We start from the raw sequence: 20,127 nt of genomic DNA, 5'->3' as shown, positions 1-20,127 counted from the left end.
AACTTAAAATAAATATAATTACTCTCTATTTTTAAGACTTCTGGCTATTTTTCGAATCATACCCGGCCCTACCCGAGATAAAATTTGAGGTATCGGTCCCTTAAAATCCTGATTAATTGCACTTAAAACATGTAAATAAATAACAATATTTAATCTATGGTACAGATGGATTGCAAAACATGAAAATAGGGGGGGCTTGGAAATGCCTAAGAAGACATATTTTTGGCCTCATGTAAATTTGAGGTAACGAGATGACTTCTTTATTTGAATATTCTCGTTTACATGATTGATTTTGAGCCTATTTTTATCTTTCTTTCAACTCTGATTTTATTCAAATAGTAATAATAGCTAAGCACAGTTATAAACACGATTCATCTGCAAACACCCCTGCTATAACATTTAAATTTAGTAACAATATAAAATGCATTTACCCACTCCCACTTTGTAACCATTAACTGTTTGAATACGCAGCAAATCCAAACAGAGATAATTTTTTTTTCGTTACCAAAAATATTGGATTCTTAAGACTTTACAGTTTTATGAAATTTAATTAAACAAATAGAAATGGTTTTTCAGCTAAAGTAGGGAACAAGTTTAAGACTTAAAATAAATAAAATTACTCTGTATTTTTACAAAACTTCTTACTGTTTTTCAAATCATACCCGGAACTATCCAAGATATAATTTGAGGTATCGGCCCCCTTAAAATCCCGATTAATTGCATTTAAAATATTTAAATAAATACCAATATTCAAGGTAGAGTAGAAATGGATTGCAAAAACATGGAAATAGGGGGAGGGGACATGGAAATGCCTAAAAAGACATATTTTTTCGCCTCGTGTAAATTTGGGGTAACGAGATGACATCTTTATTTGAATATTCTCGTTCACATGATTGATTTTGAGCCTATTTTTATCTTTCTTTTGACTCTGATTTTATTCAAATAGTAATGATAGCTAAGCACAGTCACAAACACAATTCATCTGCAAAATAGGTTTGAAGCATCAAGGACCACAATCATCAATAACCATAACCACCAAGGCCCTCAACCTCCAAAGGTCCCCTACCCCCAACCTCCAAGGCCGCCCTTCAACTTTTTGCCCCCCCCCCATTTTTTAATACTTTTTTTGAAAAAAATTGTAATTTAAACGCGTCATTTGCATGCAATAAATACCGAGAGTTTTATGACTGCTCCCTGCAATGAATTTGACGGGTTTTATGACTCGTGCGCGTACGTATCCTAGTCTAAATTAATTGGAAACATTAGAATTGAACTGTAACTCTTCTTTGGTAAAATTCAGAATTGAGCTAACTTTTTCTCTTCTTTAAGAAAATTCAGAAGAGAACTTGAACATTTTCGCCCTTCTTTGAGAAAACTCAGAATTAAAGTGGAGCTCCTTATCTTCATGGCGAATATTCACAATCAAGGTATAACGTTTTTCTATCTTCTATGAAAAATATGGAACTGAACTTAAAATTTTTCATCTCTTTGAGAAAAATTGGAACTGAAGTGGAACCTTTTTATTTTCTTTGGAAAAAAATTATAATTGATCTGTAACATATTTCTCTTTCATTGCAAAAATTTGGTGTCGGGATATACATAAAGTTGAAAAGTAATGATGAACTTCTCCGACATGCTGGATCTGAAAGTTTAATTTCAGAGGAATTCCTTAATCTTTTAGGGTTAATTTACCTTTTTAGGGATGAACATTTAGGGTTCTCCAACATGCTGAACCTGAAAGTGTGTTCCCTGACATGCTGAATCTGAAAGTATAATTTTCATGGCGATGAACTATTCTAAAGAATAAAGACGGGTAAGGCTTAAGATATTTATTTCTTAGAAATATTAAAAAGATTTTGAAAAAACACATATTTACATAAGAATAATACTTAAAGTTCCCTGTTAAACATTCATAGACGAGGATCCCATGTTGTAGAATACTTTTCACCATGTCTTATGCACTTCTCACGATCAGGTATGTCCCTAGGCAACCACTGGGCGAAGAACCTAACCTCCTCTTCAGGATGCTGATGAGCCCTTTCGAATTTAGGACACTTAAATTCTTTAAAATTGAAAAGTGGAATCCTAGGATCACGGTTTCGAATTAAAACTTTATCTGTAGGTACATTACCCTTTACATATTGTGCTTCAACCCCGAAAAAGCTGCAAAAACAAAAAAAAATTTTTAAACACGAAAAACGGGTTTTAATTTCGAAAAACGGGTTTTAAAAAGCTGCAAATTTCACTGAATTCTTCCTGAACATTTTTCAGTTCTTGACCACTTTTATTACATGGTGTAATTACTCTATCGTAGAATCCCAGTCTGTTTATACGGTTTAATGTAGTATTCCAGTAAGCTTTTATCATAATCAAACAAGTTATAGTTCCCCATCTGAAGATAATAGTCAATTTCTTCGAGTTCCATTGACAATAATAAAAATGCACATTCAAATATAACACCACAGGATGATTTTTTCAAACCAATAAATTCTGTGTAATATAGTCCTTTCATTCTGGAGGCTATTAATGCAGCATTTAAGCAGAGAAGTACTTCATCAAACTTTTATATCTTTGCTCAGGGTTAGAAAGACTAGGGGGAGGAGTCCTAAAACCATCTGAATTCATTGTTTGGGTGAGTCATAAAACCCGTAGAATTCATTGTGGGGAGGAGTCATAAAACTCTCGGTGTCTATTGCATGCAAATGAAACATGGAAATTGTTACGTTACTCCTCAGAACTTAAAACTATGTATGAAACATGAAAATTGTTACGTAACTTAGCTTGTGAAATATTACATGCTTGTTAATATCATATATCTCCATCTTTTTAATAGATGTTCTAAGCGTTTGTGGTGGTAGCGTACTCTAAAATAATGGAAATATAACAAAGTGATGTATAGTATATTTTTAATGAAGTAATGACATGTAGAATATTAATATAAAAATATGTTTCATACTTTACTATTCATTATTAACTTTATTGAACAACTTTAGACATTTTGAATCAGCATCATAAAATAATTCATCGTGTTCTCTTATAATAGTGCCTCTGTAGAGATATCCATCTTGTCTTTGTCTCTTCTTTATATCTTTCTTTTCTGCTATATCTTACCTCCTTTTGTGAGAGCTTCCCTGTGCTCCTGGTATTCCTTGTAATGGCGAGGATGTCCATTGTCTATATTGTTTCTTGTGATAATTGTCACTCTCTTCCACTGCAGAAACTGATGAGCCTACCTTTTTTCTCACCATTTCATCAAAGATTTTCCTTCTCGTTTCACGAAGATTGTCCTCTTCTTTTTCATTTCCCATGATTTATAAATTTGCTGCATTACTCTCATACGAATTACTCAAGTCATGATAGTGACCATTAAAAATAGCACACTCACGATAAAAAGATATTTCTAGCTCTACACTTTGGTCCATGTTATAATCTGGTATGTTGTTGTTTGATGTAACTTTAGTTCTCAAATAATACATCCGTGTGGTGTCGATAATTGGCCATAGAGTACCACAGGGAAAACCGTATCGTGTCTATGAGGAAGCATAGGGTATGATTGGCACAGTCGCTAGCATATTTCATTTCATTTTGAGAAAAATTGGAGGGGGTAACCTAAAAGGCAATGTTACTTTTCCATGGATAGCTAAAAGCCAATTCAATAAACCATTAGCATACTCAATTCAAACATTGCATTAACCCATTCGAACAACTGATTTTGTTTTCACTGTCTTCGGTGCTTTAACAGTAAACAATAAGTCGGTGTGGGAGGATCTATTAATGTAGTATTTAAGTATAGAAGCACTTCATCAAACTTTTATATCTTTGCTCAAGGTTAAAAGGACTTATGGCAAAAGGGATGAGTCCTAAAAGCATCTGAATTCATTGTAGGGTGGAGTCATAAAACCCGTCAAGTTCATTGCGGGGAGGAGTCATAAAACTCTCGGTATCTATTGTATGCAAATGAAGCGTGAAAATTACAATGTTTTCAAAAAAAAATTATATTAAAAAAATGGGGGTTGGGCCCAAAAAGTTGGGGGGGGGGGCCTTGGAGGTGGTGGTAGGGGACCTTTGGAGGTTGAGGTCCTTGGTGGTTAGGGTCATTGATGATTGCGGTCCTTGATGCTTCAAACCTATTTTGCAGATGAATCGTGTTTGATACTGTGCTTAGCTATCATTACTATTTGAATAAAATCAGAGTCGAAAGAAAGATTAAAAACAGGCTCAAAATCAATCATGTAAACGAGAGTATTCAAAAAAACGTCGTCTCGTTACCCCAAATTTACACGAGACGAAAAATATGTCTTTTTAGGCATTTTCAAGTCCCCTACCCTCCCCCACCCCAATTTACATGTTTTTGCAATCCTTTTATACTCTACCTTAAATATTGGTATTGATTTACTTTTTTTTAAATTCAATTAATCCGGATTTTAAGCGGCTGATACCTCAAATTATATCTAGGATAGTTTTGGGTATGATTTGGAAAACAATAAGAAGTTTTATAAAAATGTAGAGTAATTATATTTATTTTAAGTTTTAAACTTGTTCCCTACTTTAGCTGAGAAACCATTTCTATTTGTTTAATTACATTTCATAAAACTGTAAAGTCTTAAGAATCCAATACTTTTGGTAACGTAAAAAATTTATCTCTGTTTGGATTTGATACGTAATCAAACAGTTAGTGGTTATAAAGTGGGAGTAGGTAAATACATTTTTATATTGCTGCTTTATTTAAATGTTGTAGCAGGGGTGTTTGCAGATGAATCGTGTTTGTAACTCTGCTTAGCTATCATTATTATTTGAATAAAATCAGAGTCGAAAGAAAGATAAAAATAGGTTCAAAATCAATCATGTAAACGAGAATATTCAAATGAAGAAGTCGTCTCGTTACCCCAAATTTACATGAGGCCAAAAATATGTCTTTTTAGGTATTTCCATGTCCCTTCCCCCCTACTTTCATGTTTTTGCCATCCATCTGTACCATAGCTTAAATATTGTTATTTATTTACATGTTTTAAATGCAATTAATCAGGATATTAAGGAACCGATACCTCTAATTATATCTCGGGTATAGCCGGAAATGATTCGGAAAACAGCCAGAAGTTTAAAGAATTAGAGAGTATATTATATTTATTTTGAGTTTTAAACTTGTTCCTTACTTTAGCTTCTTTGGCACAGTGACAAACTATCTGCCCTCATTTCAATTATTGACTCTATTTATTTTTTTTCCTACTCAGCTTAAAAATAAAACTTCACCACAAATGTCCTTCTGAACTCGAGCCACAAAAATAATAAAAGAATATGAAAAAAGGCTTAAAGTGAACGAGTACAGCCGCAAGGATAAAACATGCCATTTTGAGAAAAAGTAACCTAAAAGGCATTCTGAGGTAGCTTTTGTTCAAAGTTTTACGGTTTACCGAAATTACATAAGCAAGGTATTCCCTTAAGATCAATTTTAGCATGTATGAAAGCCCCATGCTTCCGATATTTGTGAAGTGGTTATGTACAGCCTTCAAACCTTTGCTTTATTCTCAAAAATCGTACATATGTAATTCGCTAGATTTAGTGGAAAAACTTAAACCTCCCTAGTCAAAATTTTTAATAAGTATTCAATGTATTTTCAGTTCCGTAATTATTTTTATCAACAAAACAATGGTCTAACTCAGGGAGCACCACTATCCGGATTATTAGTGAACATTTATGTAGAACACCTTGAAAATTGGAAATTAAATTATTAACTTTTTAAAACTTGTCTATTGGAGGCGTTATATGGATGATGTAATATCGCTCTGGAATTATGGGGAAAATGAACATAGTAGCTTTCTAGATCACCTTAATACTTATGACCAAAATTTACAATTTACCTTAGAAATTGAAAATGCAAATAAATTATCGTTTTCTGGATGTATTAATTATTCGTAGCATTGATAAACTGGATTTTACAATTTACAGAAAACAATATCAAAATAACTGATATCTACATTTTAAATCCAATCACCCCTACCCCTAAAAGTTAAAGGAGGTGTTGTTACATCTCTTGTTGATGATTCCCTAAAATTATCGTTTTCCGTATGTATTAATTATTATTAGCATTGATAAACTGGATTTTACAATGTACAGAAAACCCTATCAAAATAACTGATATCTAAAACTTAAATCCAATCACCCCTATCCCCACAAGTTAAAGGAGGTATTTTTGCATCTCTTGTCGATGATTCCCTAAACGTTTGCTCTGATTCTTATACCACAGAAGAACTAAATTTTATTAGAGTCATTAGGGAACAAAGAAGAATTCAACATTTTGTAAACGATTTTCGAACTGTATCTAACCGCCTGTAAATTGGTCGATCAGAAAATATGCTTTGAAAATAATTGTTTCGATGTGTCTTAATTTTTAAAATTCTAATAATTTCTTTTAATAGTGATTTTATTGCTGGGTGTTTGCATGAATAGCTGATTTACCTAAGGTTCTAAATAGAAAAGTCATAATGAGGAACCATTTTAAGCCACGGGGGGGCTTTTTAAAAAAAGGATAACATTCTAAATGACATATTTTATAATGCTAGGAAAAAAGGATCAGAATTGGAAGTTCAAATACCCGCTTGTATAAGTCCCGAAAGATGAGGTCAGAAATGACGTTCTGATAACATTTTTATTTCACATTTTTAACTCTTAATGGAGCCTCTATATCGAAAATTGGGGGGGGGGTGTAAAAAAAGTTGAAAAGATGGGGGCCCCTAGGAGGTTGGGGAGAGGTGACCCTTGGAGGTTGAGGTCCTTCGCGGTTGCAGTGTTGATGGTTCATACTCATAATCGTCTCACTAGTTGATTTCTAAGGATTTCTAAGGATTGTTCTGAATTTCTTTATTAAAATTCTTTTTTGGCATCTACAACTTTATTAGAATCAACTTTTTATATTGACAACATTGTTCAAATGGTACTTGTATATTATACAAAACACAGTCGAGAACCACCTAAATAAAAAATAATATGTATCTCTTTATAGAGTTGGCATTCCCTGAGATGCCTTACTTTTTTCGGTTCTACTTTCAAATCCCCTAAAATGTCAATTCATCTCTGAGGTTTCTTTTGTTCTGGCAACTGTGCACAGATACATTTTAAATTCCCTTGAAACCTTCTAAATTTATAAACATGTGTCACGGAGAAATTGTGTCAACCATAAATTGCGTACATTCAAAAGAAATTTGGCCTGATATCACCTTGTTATCCCAGTATTTCTAACTGGTGATTGGCCTAGAAAGAGGCACGTGATCTTGTTCGTACACGGATTGTAACTCATTGGAGGTTAATTATCCTGTACTGCCAGTATTCACTGAGCGTGTTGTGTCACCCCTGAAAGTAGGTCAATGCCCATATATGGACTCCTGTCAGTGGTAATACCGCTCCCCGTACTTGTGTAACTGTTTTCCTGATTGGAAGATACTTCTTACGCAAGTGTCTTCTGTCAGCCTGCTACTACGCCATCGATTTACTGATTTCCGCCATGAAAAAATGCAGCCTTTAAGAGGTGTCATATTATCAGGGTGAAATTTTTTGTTGTATTTTTCTGTTCTTGTAAGATAAATGAGATTATTTTTTTTGGTATTTATTGATGCTTCAGAAAGGAGAAAGGAAAACTGAATCCTGATAACTAGATATTAGAATGTAAACCTATGAACTTGAACAACGTTAGTGATGGAAATCATAGGTAGCGTAATAGCGCTGCCTAAGTAAAGAATGATGTTGGCACAATGAATTATTATTATTATTATTTTCTTGGTTTTAGACCAGGGCACTTCACATCGAAGGAGTTGTCGTAGAAACTATGAAAACGGTTCATCCGATTGGAAATTGGAGTGGATAGTGTCCTTTTTAATAGTCGAAAGTGATTGGAGGGTAACTAGTCCCCCCCCCCCACGTCCATCATTCCTCCAAATATATCCAATAAAAATTTTGAGATAGCCATTTTGTTCACCGTAGTTGAATTCCAGATAGAAAATATGTTTTTTAGGAGGTCACTCCCCCAAAAACCACAGGGCACCGGTTAGATTAGGAAAATACGCGGGTTAGGTTAGGAAAATTCATTGGAAAATTCAAGGTAATATAGGAAAATTCATTGGGTACACCACAAAATGGACTTTTGCACATAGATCTTCTATTTTACTTCTATTTTATCTTCCGTTTTCATCTCTTCTCTTTCTCCGAGGATGTAAAAAGAAATTTTGAGGTAGCTTAGATTTACAAATATTCTACAGGATGCACTATACTGAAAAGCCAAGAGAAAGCTCTGTTTAAAATTTTTGCTCAATTTTTTGTTTACCACCCTCTCCTGTTTAATCCCCATTAAATACTAGCAATAATGACCTTATGCATTTACCAGCCAAAAAGAAATTATATACTTTGGCATAGTTTCTGATGTGAATAAAAGTTTTTGATTGCAGGTTAGTGACCATAAATTGTGCTGATCCCCCGAGAATCCTGGCATTGCAGAATGCACATACGACTGCACCAGAAAGTATCGAAACCTTTTCCCCATTTTAGATTATTACTTTTTTGTCTTCTGCAAGGTCAGCTTCCTTGAATCTTGTGCCATTTATACATTAGGCCAACTTTCTCCTATCAGTGTATTCCTTTCTCTCTTTCCCTCCCGTTCTTTTCACCCTTTTCTTACTTTAGGTGTATCTGCATTTCTCTCTCTCTCTCTCTCTCTCTCTCTCTCTCTCTCTCTCTCTCTCTCTCTCTCTCTCTCTCTCTCTCTCTCTCTCTCTCTCTCTCTCTCTCTCTCTCTCTCTCTCTCTCTCTCTCTCTCTCTCTCTATCTTTCTCTTGTAGGAATTAACATAGGTTTTATACTATTTAAAAGGAAAAAGAGTTTTGAGTTTGAATATTTTTTGTTAAGTGCGTGTGTTTTATTATTGTCTTTGTTTCCCGTTCACGGATTTCTTATTTACGCTTCGGTTTGCAGGTTTACTTGACGGAGATATTAACAATGATTCTGCTTGTGCCGTGCGTGTTCAAGCTCGCTACGGCTTTATTGCCTGGAGTTGATTCGTAAATAACTGCCATGGACCTAACACTGAAAATTGAGTTGCTGATTGTGGAATCTAATTTTAATTTCTTTTTTGCTTAATAAGCATCAGGCTTTACCTTGGTTTTCTTTAATCAATAAATATATTAGCTAAAATAAATATTTTTATCCCTCTTTAAAGTTGAGCTCATGGATACCCAAAGGGAGTTGTTACTATTTCCAAGGATGCGTTTGAGGGCCTGTCAAAGGCACAAAAGCACAACTCGGCCATTTTAGCCACGATAATGACACTAAGCTGCGATATCAAATAGAACACGAACTATGAGAAAGGCTCGTTTGCTTGAAATTAATTAAAAAAACTTTTTCCACAAAATAAGTTTTTCAAAGAAAAGTAAAGAACTCCATTTAACCAAAAATGAGCAAAAATAAAATCAAATGATCTACCAAGCGTGAAACTACCGCAAATCAGCATCGATAAATAAATGAAACCAAAACGAACATAAATTATATCAAATAACTGATTCAAACTCAAAACGAGCAGAAATTAACATGTGTAGGGCTCAAAACCCCTGTGCCTCCCCAAGGTCAAAACATTACTTGCACTTTACTTAAAAAATATACTTTTATACTGTTTTTACTTTTTGTTTTTACTTTTTTACTTTTTACTTTTTACTTTTATAGTAAAAGTAATTTTTTTTACTTTTATAATTGTTTTTACTTTTATAATTATAATAGATCGAATAATATTAACATTTTGATGACTAAATATCAGTATATGTATATTAAACTGACAATGCATATAAAACTTATAAATGTGTATAAGACAAACCTGGACCTTATATGCCCCCAGGGCATAAATTATAACCCTTGCCCTGAGGGCGGTGAGGGGGTTGTCATCCTCAAAGATCTAATTTCCAGAACTTTCAAATACGTTAAACAAAATGGCTATCTCAAAATTTTTATTGGATGTGTCTGGGGAAATGGTGGGCGTGAGAAGGGCGTTAGTTGCTCTCCAGTCACTTTTAACTATTAAAAAAGGCACTAACCTTTTCAAATTCCAATCGAATGAGTCCTTTTGAAGTTTCTACGACAAAGCTTTCAATAAAAACCTTATATGCCCCCAGGGCCTAACTTACAAACCATGCCTTAAGGGCGGGGAGGGGGGGGGTGTCATCCTCAAAGACCGAATTTCCAGAACTTTCGACTAAGTTGAAGAAAATTTCTATCTCAAAATTTTTATTGAATGTGTGTGAGGAAGTGGTGGGCGTCAGAGGGACGAGATAGTTGCCCTCCAATCACTTCCGACTATTAAAAAGGGCACTAGCCCTTTCAATTTCCAATCGAATGAGCCCTTTTCGAAGTTTTTACGACAACGCTTTCTATAAAAACCTTATATGCTCCAAGGCATAACTTACAACCCGTGACCTGAGGACTATGAGGGCGTTGTCATCCTCAAAGACATAATTGTCGGACCTTTCAACTACGTTGAACAAAATGGCCATCTCAAAATTTTGATTGGATGTGTTTGGGGAAATGGTGGGCGTGAGAGGTGGATTACTTACCATCCAATCACTTTTGACTATTAAAAAGGACACTAGCCGTTTCAATTTCCAATCGAATGATGCCTTTTTGAAGTTTCTACGACAACGCTTTCTATAAAAAAAAGCCTTATATACCCCAAGGGTATAATTTACAATTCTTGCCCTGAAGGCTGGGTTGTAAAAAAGGGCACACACCGTTTTAACTTCCAATTGAATGAGCCCTTTTTGAAGTTTCTACAACATCACTATCTATAAAAGCCTTATATGCCCCCAGAACATAACTTACAGCCCTTGTCCCTAGGGCTCTGAGGGGGTTATCATGCTCAAAGACCTAATTTATAAAACTTTTAACTACGTTGAAAAAAATGGCAATCTAAAAACTTTGATTGAACGTGTTTGGGGAAAAGGTGGGCGTGAGAGGGAGGTTAGTTGCCCTCAAATCACTTTCGACTATTAAAAAGGGCACTAGCCCTTTGAATTTTCAATCGAATGAGCCCTTTTTCAACAAAACTTTCAATAAAAGCCCTTATATGCCCCCAAAGCATATCACAACGCTTACCCTGAGTTCTGTGAGGGGAGTGTCATCCTGTTGGATATAATTTCCGGAGCTTTCAACAACTTTGAACAAAATAGCTATCTCAAAATTTTGATTGGATGTGTATGGGGCAAAGGTGGGCGTGAGAGGGCGGTTAGTTGCTCTCCAATCACTTTCGACTTTTAAAAAGCCACTAGCCATTTCAATTACCAAACGAATGAGCCCTTTTTGAAGTTTCTACGACAACGCTTTCTACAAAAAACCTTATATGTCCCCAGGGCATAACTTACAACCCTTGCCATGAGGGCTGTGGGGAAGTGCTCTCCTCAAAAACATAATTTATATCTGGAAATCAACTACGCTGAACAAAATGGCTATCTCAAAATTTTGATTGGATGTGTATGGGGAAATGGTGGGCGTGGAAGGAGGGTCAGTTGCCTTCCAATCATTTTCGACTGTTTTAAAGGGCACAAGCCACTCCGATTTCCTAGCGTATGAGCCCTTTTCGAAGTTTTTACGACAACTCCTTCGATACGAAGTGCCATGGTATAAGACCAAAAACCCAAAATAAATAATACATTGTGCCCACATCGCTCTTTACTTAGGCAGCGCTATTACACTGCCTATGATCCATGAAATCTTTGGTTTGAAATGGTATACTTGAAATGTTGGGGAATATCTTTTTTCAGTTTGAAGAAGACTTGGTTTATGATGTTTTTTTTTCTATTGTTTGCTCTTAGGCTATTTTGTCTGTATGCATTTTCTGCACAAGCGTTTGCACAAATCACAAATCACTGACTTAGTGTTTCCTCCCTTTCGCTGTTACGCACCCTACAAAACTCTTGATTATTGTCAAGGGCCAGAATTCTTCTCTTTAACTCTCCATATTACCATATTTACTCCCCCAATATGTCTCGACATATTGAATTTAGAAACAAGTAAATAGTTTCTTACATCGCACTGCCTCTCCATTTTGAATTGAAGCGAAATAAGAATATCAAGAGACGTCTCTGCTTCTGAAATTCTTCTGCCGAATCTAGTTTAAAATGACTATGTATAAGTTTCTGGGCAGGGTGGATCTATACTCAGGGGACAAAACCGATACTAATTTTGGCTGTATCGATTTTTTAATGTACGAAGAGTGGGCCTTAGTTTTTTTTTGTCTCTGATGGGCTTATAGCTTGAATGGCCTCAAGTTGACGGCCCAATGGCCTCAATGGCGCAAAGTAGACCTCAATAGAGATAACAATATTTTGAAGATTCTTCAGCCCTATAGAAGACAAAACTTACACATATTCTTAACTCGAATGAATAATAATCTCTCTTTTCATCCACCCAGAGCTACTGCACACTTAGGATTGGCCTAGGTATAAGGAAGGCTGCTACTTCGTCAAAGCTCACTTTTTACGATTAAGCTTTTTACAATTTTCTTTTGCAACGCTTTGAGAATAGTACCTGAAAAAGTGAAACTGTTAAACAATTTGTCAGGAAGATATCTGAAAATGCGATAATGCACGCCTGGAATTGTGCAATATTGTGCAGTTCTGCAGCCTAAGCAAAGAAAGATATGCTTCAATACATTCTTAAATATGAAAAAACGATTTTTTTTCGACTGAAAGTAAGAAGCAACATTAAAACGTAAAACGAACAACAATTATTCTGTATTTGAGGGTGGAGCTACCCCTTCCTTAACCCTTGTCCTTTACACTAAACTCTTTACGCTAGTGTCCAGATGGTCAAAAGGAGTATGCACAATATTTCAAGAAAACCTAAAAGTCTTAGGTTGAAACTTTCGGTGGATATCGGTTTGGATGGTAAACCAAATGAAAAGACACAATGTTCATCAAGGTTGTTGAAATGGCGTTCCTGCAATCTCTCTCGAACGACTAAATGTATTGAACCGAAACCTTCATGGCATATTGAACTAAATCAACAGGTTTTACGGGCATACAGGTTGTCAGAATGGCGCACCTTCAATATCTTAGGAACGACTAAAGGAATCTAAGTTGAAACTTTTGGCGAATTTTAAGCAGGATATTGAACTAAATAAAAAACACTATGTACATCTAGGTGGCAAAAAGGAGGTATCTCCAATATCTCACGAGCAGCAAAGGTTATTAACTCAAAACTTTCAGGGAATGTTTAGGAGGATATTGAGCCAAATCGAAAGGCAGCAATTGCAGCCCGGTATCCAAAGGACATATTTTCAATCGCATCTTTAAATGGTTCAGGAGCAGCCAAGCGTACAGCGTTGAAACTTTCAGGGAAAACTTGGGGGATATTTAACTAACTAAAAAGATACTATATTCATCCAGGTCGTTAAAAGGAAATACCTGGTATATTTCAGGAACGATTCAGCGTAACAAAGTAATTTTCTTCTCAGGAACATTAAAAATGATTCATGTTCGATTTTAGCTTGAATTTTTATTTGGGTTTTTTCTGTCCATCTTGACTTAATATAGCTGTTTACTTTTCTTTGCAAAACTTTTTTGTAGAAAGAGTTTCTTTCAAAAGTAATGTAAGAAAAGACTATTAGTCAATACACCCAGCCCTAATAATACGATAAATACCATGTCTTAATTGCCACATGCAAATAACTAATAAAAAAGGTTTAATTGCTGGAATATCGGAGCCTAAAATATTAATTTACAGGTGTGATTGCGTGACTCTATTCTTTCATTTGCTTTAAATCTGCTAAATCGGAAGTTTATTGCAGCTAACTGGTTAAATTGGTTAAAATAGCCAGTACTAATTTAGTCGAACTTTGTGGTACTGTTAATAGTGAATATCTGTTACTTGTATTTTTAGAGTTACATGTAGGCCTTTAGAGTTATTTGTAGGCCTTTTTTAAAAATACTCGAATACCCTTGAAATTTACGTTAGCCTCTATAAAGAACCGTGATTCATTGTACACTAAGATTTTGAAAATAATAATGGCTAATGACATATGTTACAATTTAATAGTGTGACTGTTATAATTTAAAAAAAGAACTAGATTCTTTTCAATAACATTCGCTTTCGTTAAAATCCACCTTCAGTATTTTTAGCTCCCAACGATTTATGACTCTTTTACGATTTATTGTTAAATAATAATAATGAATAATAAAACATTGGAGCCGTATGGCATTTACTATAGGCAATGCTATAGCGTTGCCTCTGAACGACGACCAAAACGAAACTAGCCTACCCACCATAGAATTTGCATGGTATCTTTGATAACCTGACATAAACAAAGACATTACTTCGAGGGGGTTCGGGCACTCCCGCAACCCAGGTGCATTGAACCTAAAAAAATGCAATTCATATGAAAAGTATAGAAGGTTTTTTCATAAATAATTAAAAATAACGAGCTACGCCCGGTGATATAACCAATTTCAAAGATCTCTTCTTGGATAAGCAACTGACCCTAACTGTATAGAGTTTTATGTCTTTGACCTTGCTTCCAAGCATGTATTAAATTTGAATTCTACTCAGGTCCTGTCCTTAAGATTCAGGTCTTTTACGAGTCAGCCTCATGCAGTAGACCATAGAGTCAACCTCAGTCCTTTATTTCATCACCATCTGTATGCACAATTTCCTTTGAATTTTTAAAGGAGTCACCCGGGGCAAGAATACGTCCCAATAACCTCTGTGGCTCTGGTAGAGGCCTATGATAACTTCTACCAGATTTTATACTGTTTCTCTAGTTTTCTGCATCCTGGACATTTTTTCTGGATTATTGCCTTTTCAAAACAGCTACCCGGGCCACGGAGAGGGGCCCCCAAACTTTGTAATTAAGGCAAGGAAAGGCGAATAGACAGTGACGCAGCAAGAAATATGAAAAAAATAAAAAAAAGTAAGACTGTTAGAATAAAGGTGTGACTGGTTTTGACTATTGCGAAAGTGCAATAATATCTTTGCCACGGGGATATAGCTATAATTTCAGCAAGGGGCTGAGTATTTTTTATTATTCCGCCGAAATACCAATGCTATACAACCTTACCTGACACTTTATATTCTTCTAATCTGTGCGAAAAAGTTTGAACCTATGCTTCAATGAAACCTATGTTGAAACATAACTCATGCATATGAGTTAAAACAAGACTTTCCGTGAAGTCATTGTAAATGCGTTTAATCGTAAGAAAATACTTTTTGATGATTATCTGCTAAAGCTTATAGACCTTGATTTGCTATAAAAATATGCTAAAAGTATTTTTTCCATTTCTTTTCTTTACTTCCCGGTGTAATCATTTTTATGTCAGTAACTAAGAAAGATGAATTTAAGCCCAATCAAATTTTTTTCAAATATTTATTGTCTTTTCATGGCTAGCATGGATATGAATCGGTATATGTCTCCAGGGCCCTTTCAGACTTTATATTTTAAAATGCATAGATTATAGCCATAAGCTTATGCTTCTACTATCTGCGAGTTTTCTTGGACGAAAGAACGTCAAATTGCACTAAATAGCCCCTGAAGATTTACGTTCATAATACATGAAATACTAATCATGTATTTTCATTGACGTTATTTTTAAGGAGACTTTGAAGAACGAAACTTTCATTGGGAAAGTTTGAAGAAACGCCCGAAATTTTGGGATAGTGCAACTACTGGCATAAACGTGCAGATAACCAGTAAAATCAATTTTACATTCAAAACACCATTTGTAAACTGTGTTGAAGCCTAGACTGGTGACTAAAATGTAACATCAGAAGCATTTTTAGGAAGGGGGTCGTATTACCCCACCTCAAAATTCAAAATCTGAAATTGAGTTTTTTACTGAGTAGATTAGAATAGAGTAGAGTAGAATATTTTTATTTATAAGAGATACATAAATAAATGTCACAAAACAGTGCATATGCCTGGTGGCATACTTTAGCGCAATGACTGCAAGAACTGACTATAAGTACTGCAAGACAAAGAAAAGGTGAAGTCTTCAGAAATGTTTCTTGTTAGTGTTGCTAAACTTCTGAAGGAGCAGTCAATATATATAAAAATTGCAGGCTCCGGGTATAAGCACAATCTCTCTTAAAAAGTACTATTTTTAACGGAAACTGTTAAAAAGCATTAGAAATAGCAATAATCGTAATAATAGTTGTCATAGCAGTAATAGGCGTAAAGCGGTAGATGAAGTAGCAGTAGCCATAGTAGTAGTTGTCGCAGCAATAGTAATTGTGGTAACAGTACTCGTAGTAGTCGAAGTAGCAGTATTCGTATTAGTAGTAGTAGTCGTGGTGGTAGTAGTTGTAAAAACGGCAGTCATACTAGTTATAGTGGTGGTAGTAGTTCTAATTATTGTAATTTTACTAGTGTTGTAGTACTTGTACTTGTACTTGTACTTGTACTTGCACTTGTTGCACGTTCAAGCCGCATCCAGACTCATCGTGGCGCCCAGCAGATGACGACATATCTCCTTCCATAGGTTTCGCTCGAGGGTGGCAGGCTCCACCAGTTCCAGCCACTGGCGATCCCAGCGACGGTCGTATTTTCGGAATCCCCAGATTGGCTCCAGATCAGCTTAACTGTTGCTAGCCACGTCTTCTTTTGGCCTCCTGCCCTCTTCTTCCAAGCAGGTAGTGGTAGACATTCGAGGCATTTTTTGCTTATATGGTCATCTGGTCTGCGCATTGTGTGGCCAAACCATCTCAGTCTCCTATGCTTAACAATGTCAGAGACAAGTGGGCGATCCCCACATCTTCTCCTTGCTTCTTGCTTCTTGCTTCAGTTCCAGCCACTGGCGATCCCAGCGACGGTCGTATTTTCGGAATCCCCAGATTGGCTCCAGATCAGCTTAACTGTTGCTAGCCACGTCTTCTTTTGGCCTCCTGCCCTCTTCTTCCAAGCAGGTAGTGGTAGACATTCGAGGCATTTTTTGCTTATATGGTCATCTGGTCTGCGCATTGTGTGGCCAAACCATCTCAGTCTCCTATGCTTAACAATGTCAGAGACAAGTGGGCGATCCCCACATCTTCTCCTTACTTCTTCATTCGAGATTGTATCTGAGAGGCGGATACCCAGGATATAGCGCAGGCATTTGTGGTTGAATATATTCAAGCTCAACGCTTCGGCTGCTTTAAGTGACCACGTTTCACATCCATAGAGGAGGACAGAAAGAACTATAGCTTCATACACTCGGAGCTTTTTGCGTAGCGATATTTCGCTCCGCTTCCAGAGATATTTCCTTAATTGAAGGAAGACACTCCAGGCTGACGATAAGCGGCTCTGGATTTCTTCTGAAGATTCACCGGCAGGGTTTACCATCGATCCGAGGTATTTGAACGACTGGACGTTCTCTATCTGATTACCATTTAGGGTCACAGGGGTAAGATAAGATAAGATTTATTGCTGAAAAATGGCTATCACAAGCCCAAAAGGGTCGAATTCGTACTTTAGCGTCAAATACAGCTAAAAAAAGAACAACAAAAACAAACAATCAAACAACAACAGAAAATTATAAAAGGGTCAATGTCAAATACGTAAAAACGTTAAAAACAAAAACAAAGTACAAAGTAAACTCATAAAATTAGAAGGCTAATGTCAAGTCAGCAAAAATGCCCCCCCCCCAAAAAAAAAAAAAAAAAAAAAAAACTCGTAAAATTAACAAGGGGATAAAGTAGAATTAAAACAGAACATAAGTTAGTTGGTGACTAACAAACATAAATATAAAAAAAACCAAATTTGCAAAATGGGCATTAAAATTAATAACTATGAGGTAGAGTGAGTGAGGGGGGGGGGAGGCAGCGGAGATTCAGTGGTTGAAAATGTCAACTATGTAAGTGATAAAAGTTCTTCTATATCTTTCAGTGCAAACTCTTCGTGGGGCGAGAAGGGGGATTTTAGTTGACACAGAACGCGGGAGGCGGGGTCGAAGGGGTGAATATTGACCGGGGAAAAGGGGAGTTGGTCGTGGGTTATGAAGGGCATTGTTAGCAAAACGCAAGGTAATTTTTACTCTCCTTTCCTTAAGGGTGACAAGATTAGCTCTCTTAAGAAGGGAAATATAAGGTACTTTACCCTCATTGAAGATTTTCTTAGGCATCTTTTTTGTACTGCCTCTATTCTGTCCGACAATCCAATGGAAATGCCAGGATGCCAAACAGGAAAGGCGTACTCAAGGGTTGGGCGTACAAATGACAAGAAAATCCTCAAACAGTGCGATTTAGGGCATTTAAATTTTTTAAGGAGTTTAAGGAGGGAAAATGCGGCATTTGCACGTTGTAAGATGACATTAATGTGGCAATCCCATTTTAAGTTGCTAGAAATGGTAACGCCCAGTAATTTCATAGTGGTGATAGACTTTTTAGGGGGGGCTGGGCAGGAGAAAGAAGGAGGAGCCTTAAGTAAACTAATAGTAAGAACAGTTGACTTTAAAGGGTTGACTTTCATATCATCAGTAAGAGCTTCGGCTGATATCGATTCCAAGATGTACATTGGGTTGCTTTTGGAATTTTTGGAACAAATATTCCGGGAAATAAACACCAAGGTTGTTTATCATTGTAAGAAATAAAACTGGACCTAAGAGGGTTCCTTGGGGCACACCATTATAAATTGGGAGGGGATCAGAATATACATTCAGGTATTTCACGACTTGCGTTCCGAAATCACCCGAAATCACCCGATCGAAATTTTGAGATAGCCATTTTGTTCAGCATAGTCGAAAATCTAATTAATATGTCTTTGAGGATGACTTAATCCCCCACTGTTCCCGGGGGAAGGGCTGCAAGTTATAAACTTTGCCCTTTGTTTACATATAGTGTTGGTTATTGGCAAGTATACAGGCGTTTTCAGAAGGATTTTTTTTCTAGTGGGGGGTCGGGTTTAGAGTAGGGGACACGTGGGAGAGTCTTTTCATGGAGGATATTTCCTTGGGGGAAGAGATATTTCTATGAAGGGGGCACCGGATTTCCCTGCACTATTTAAAAAAACAATCAGAAATTAAATAAAAAAACAATTTTTTTCAACTGAAAGTAAGGAACAACATTAAAACTTAAAACTAACTGAATTAATTACGTATATGAGGGGGTCCACCCTCTAGTTAATACCTCGCTCTTTACGCTACATTTTTTTTTTAGTACTTTCAAAAGAGCCATCTATTCTAATTAACCGGCCTTTGTGAATCAGGGGTTTGTGATTTGGACAAAATTCGAACCTTAGCGTAAAGAGCGAGGTATTGACTAGGGAGCGAACTCCCTAATATACGTAATAAAAACATACGAATAGAGAAATTCGTAAGTTACGTCAGAACAAAATTTCGAGAAAGCCAATTAGCCAAAAAAAAAAGGAAAATTAATATGCGAATTTCGTTTTAATTATTCATGTACGGTGAGCCAAAATCAAAGCTGCATTAACTCAAAAACGTTCAGAAATTAACTAAAAAAAACAAATTTTTTTAACTGAAAGTAAGGAGCGACATTAAAACTTAAAACGAACACAAATTATTCCGTATATGAAAGGGGCTGTCCCCTCCTCAACACCTCGTTCTTTACGCTAAAGTTTTTATTGTTTTAAAAAATAAAGTTGGGAGACAGAGTCAAACTTTAGCGTAAAGAGCGAGGTGTTGAGGAGGGGAAAGCCCCTTTCATATATGGAATAATTTATGTTCGTTTTAAGTTTTATTGTCGCTCCTTACTTTCAGTTAAAAAAACTTGTTTTTTTTAGTTAATACCACCCATCGACTGCGTTCGAATATATTCAATTGAACTAAGATGGTCAAAATGTTCTTTTATTTATGTTAAAAAAAAGCAATTTTTATGAAAAATAGGGCATATAATTTTTGTACAAATAATAAAGACAACTTTTCCACTTTTGTGGATTTTTTTATTTTAGATTTTTGTACGTTTCTAAACGAATTCTAAAGCTATATATTTTCATGTGTACATGTATATTGTTACCTAATGAATGAATCATCAAAAAAACTTTATTTGTCTCTCAATTATATTTATATGGGGTCGCCAGGAAACTTGCAATCCTAAATGGGGCCGTGAATGAAAAAAGTTTAGTAAGCCCTTCTCTAGATAATTTGCCTATGAAAATTTCAGGGCTTCTAGGTCTTT

The sequence above is a fragment of the Artemia sp. Qi Xiang Cuo genome, chromosome 3, assembly GCF_049724085.1.
Source record: "Artemia sp. Qi Xiang Cuo chromosome 3, ASM4972408v1, whole genome shotgun sequence".
Lineage (NCBI taxonomy): Eukaryota > Metazoa > Arthropoda > Branchiopoda > Anostraca > Artemiidae > Artemia > Artemia sp. Qi Xiang Cuo.
This window is presented reverse-complemented; position numbering follows the sequence as displayed.